Source organism: Euphorbia lathyris, chromosome 8 (assembly GCF_963576675.1).
Source record: "Euphorbia lathyris chromosome 8, ddEupLath1.1, whole genome shotgun sequence".
Classification (NCBI taxonomy): Eukaryota; Viridiplantae; Streptophyta; class Magnoliopsida; order Malpighiales; family Euphorbiaceae; genus Euphorbia; species Euphorbia lathyris.
Window position 1 is genome coordinate 86,794,046 of NC_088917.1, and position 3,869 is coordinate 86,797,914.

The 3,869-nt window shown below is 35.7% G+C and overlaps 1 long non-coding RNA gene across 1 annotated transcript; it reads left to right on the top strand.

Annotated features, from left to right (window-relative positions):
- The first annotated feature begins 1,047 nt into the window (after positions 1–1,047).
- On the top strand, positions 1,048–2,836 carry LOC136202172 (uncharacterized). The gene is made up of 3 exons (XR_010674340.1): positions 1,048–1,147; positions 1,974–2,042; positions 2,590–2,836. It is a non-coding gene; the product is annotated as an uncharacterized lncRNA (long non-coding RNA).
- The last annotated feature ends 1,033 nt before the right edge of the window (positions 2,837–3,869 follow it).

Consider the following 3,869-nt stretch of genomic DNA (forward strand, 5'->3'; position numbering starts at 1 on the left):
TTGCTCAAATAAGCGATTGGCGGGTCAATTTAGCCTTGGACTAATGTTGTTTGGAGTTTTTGTGCATGCGCAGGGATAAGTTCGGGCGAAAAGACACGTTATTGGCATTTCGGCGATAGCGCGGGAGCGCATCGGGCTGGACTGCTCGACGAACTGGCCTATTTTAGGCCAGCTCGCCGAGCTGGCTATGCCGGCTCGTCGAACAGGCCCTTAGGGGCCTGCTCGGACAAGCTGGCGCGGCCAGCTCACCGAGCAGGCCCTCTGGTGGCCTGCTCGCGGCGAGCAGCAGTGCCTGCTCGACGAGCAGACCTGCGGGAATTGGTCAAAAAGACCAATTTCGCCCCCACGATGCCACGATGGACCCCACGACTTCCTACCTGCATAAGGACACGAAATAGGTCAAGAAAAGGGGCCGAGCCGCGTCTATAAATAGGATTTTTCCAATGTAAATTAGGCATCTTTTATCTTTGTAATTTTCTTAGCTTTTCATCTTGAGAAATCCTCTCCATCTCCTCCATATCCTTCAAACCTCCATTGAAGACACCTCCGAAGCTCCGTTCACCGAGGATTGCTCAAGCTCCATCCTTAAGTCCTAAGAAGACGCCTGCATTGTAACATCTCAATTTTGTGCATTTCATTTCATATAGACATATGCATTACACGACATTATTCAAGACATTAGAAAATAATATTGCATTTTACATGTCATTATGTCATTGGATACATGAAAATTTATGTAGATACTAATATTAGGATAAGTGAAAGTATATGAAATAGATATTTAAGTTTGTCTTAAAAAAATAGGGACTAAATTGAATAATCTCAAAAGTATAAGGACTAAAAGGTAATTTTCCAAATTTATAATTTAATAATATTATACATAATTTCAGATCTAATAATAATAATAATAATAATAATAATAATAATAACAATGGTAGTGGTAGTGGTAATAAAAGAGTAATAACTAGATATATGCAAGGGTAAATGATGAAATTTATTTAAACCACAAAGATAAGTTTCTAGATAGATCATATGATGGTTGATCATCTCAAATTCTCCAGAAAATTTAGAGAGAGAAACACTTTTAAGAGAGAGAAAGTGAAGAAAAGAGAAGAAGATGAAGATGAAGTGGTAGAAGAAGAGAAAGGTATGCTTAGACATCTTTTTGCACAAATTATTTCATATTTTTAGAAGCTGATTTTGAGGAAGTTGAAGAAGAGAAATTTTTGAATCTATATCTTAGGTAAACTACAAAATTCGTTTCATACTATTTGGGTAAGTATCCTAGGAGATATGGTAGTATCAATTAGACTAGGTCTAATATGAAATATGTACTTGATTTGTTTCTTCTTGAATAATTTGGGACATCTTAGGTTCCGAATTTGAGGAAGGTATAAAAATAAAAATTGATCCTTTATATGTTGAGTAAACCCCTGTAAAGTTTGGTTAGTATTGAATAAATAAGTAGTGAGAAACTCACTAAGGAAGTGTAGGTGTGCTGTGTTGCATAGGTTCTAAAACAGGGTTAGGTTGTAAATTTTATTGTAAATTATTTAGAGCTCCTAAAATTCTGATATTTGGATATGTTATACCTCTATATGTCTAGTTTTCTTACCAAAAAGAATCAGAACATTTGGAATTATATCTTTTAAGTTATGAGTAAATTAGCAAAACTGGTACAGACGAGTTGATGTTGAGATACGACTTCAAAAGAAATTTTGCCATAAATCGGATGGTTCTGGGAAAATTATCAAATTTTAATATGATCTTAATATATGAGTCAGGAGTACAAAAAAATAAGAATTAGGTCAATTGGTTTAGTATGGAGAGAGTTATAAGGTTTTTGCTATTGACGGGTTATTGAGAAATATTATTTGATATTGAAGTTTATGGAATAAAAGAAGAATAAGAAAATGAAATTTGGTAATTAAAGAATGATGTCTCTTTAATCATATGTTAAACTATACTTATAGGTACTCAAAACTTTGAAGATATTCCGGAGGAAGGTACAAGTCGCCGTCAATGAAGCTAGCGGCTTAGTTGTGAGTATAAACATGATATGAATATTTTGGCTTTTGAAGTTGTGATTGAAATGTTGACATTAATTGATATTTTGTGATATTGTGAATTGTCTTGCTATATTTGATGTGAATTGATACTTGATTTAATTGCTTGTGATGGAATGACTTAAATGCAAAGTATGTGCACATGTTGCATAAAACGTAAATGGCGTTGTGGCATACCAGTCTAGACACTTATGATTACTTGATTATATGGACTACTTGGACCTATATGGTCAGATATATGGACTACTTGGACCTATATGGTCATTTACATGGACTACTTGATTACATGGGCCGAAAGGTCGAATTATGAAATTACAAGGCTGTACAGCAATACATGTGTTACCGTTTATCTGCTACTTGATCCCGGGAAGTGTCTAGCTGGTGGTGTCACAACAAAATTAATAAAAAGGCTTATCATTTGCATATGCATGAATTTGTACGTGTGTATGTGTATATGATTTATAATTCATTGATTGTTTATATTCACTGAGTGGCGACTCATATAAATCGCTAAATTTTTCAGTTGGTTGATGAAGTAGACGAATAAGAGTTTCTAGAAGGTTCAGATATTGTAGATAGCATGGATGAAAGGTCGGTCTGCTGGGTTCCATCTCATTCTCTCTCCTCTCCTCATAAGCATGTAGTATAAGTAATCTTTTGGACTAAATAAGTTTGTAAACTTTGTGTATAAATACTTATGTATACATTAACGTGTATGTGTTTAATATTACTACGAATATAAGTGTTAATAAATGCTCATGTCTATTGAATAGTCTAAAAAAAAAAAATTTATACGTATAGGGGGTGTTACATGCATTGGTAGACAGGTTCCCTGAAAGGGATTTTTCTTCTTTTACATTCTGTCTAGCCTCTGATACATGTTATGAATCCTAGGCTCATTGTAACTTCGTGACAATACTTTCATCTTTGATATATATTATAGTTCTTGTTCATTCAATTGTTTTAATGTTTTAATCTTTGTCTTATGCTTTGTCTGGTTGGTTTAACTCATTCGATAATCCCAAAATCAAGTTGGCACATATTGCGAGCTGAATCTGACCTAGTCAGTGCCTATAGGATTGACGACCCTATAGAAGATTAAGCCCAAATTGCTGAGCCTTAGAGCTAGTTTCGGCCTTACAAGGGAATCACGAACTAGGGACTTTAGGAGGATAGGTCGGGTTAATCGCCTCGGACACAAGTGACTTAGGTTTTAATTCAATTGCTTAAACAATCTATTTTCATTATCATCGTATCCCTTCATGTTCCTTCGGTTAATTGCATTGGCAAAAGATCACTTAGGAGTAGTTTAACTCAATTAGGGGTAGAGTAACTTAATTAGGCGTAGAATAACTTAGTTAGAATCCGATAACTTAGCTAGGAGTAGTATAATTCAACCTAGGAGTAGATTAACTTAGAAAAACCAACTCAAAACCCCCTAAGCCTAGATAACATCTGAAACCAAGTAACTCGATACTTGTAGAAATAAATCCTGTGGACGATAACCTGGACTTAACCAGAAATTTATTACTTGATAACGACGGGGTACACTTATCCCTAAGATCGGCCTCACTCCACAACCGCGCGAGGCCGCGTCAGTACTGACACTGTCCTCTGTGCTGACGAGAATGGTAAGTCGGTAGACAGCAAATTGTATCGAGGTATGATAGGCTCTCTACTTTACTTAACAGCAAGTAGACCGGACATTCAGTTCTCAGTATGCTACTGTGCTAGATATCAATCTAACCCTAAGGAATCTCATTACATAGCTGTAAAAAGAATCCTTAGATATTTGCAAAGCTC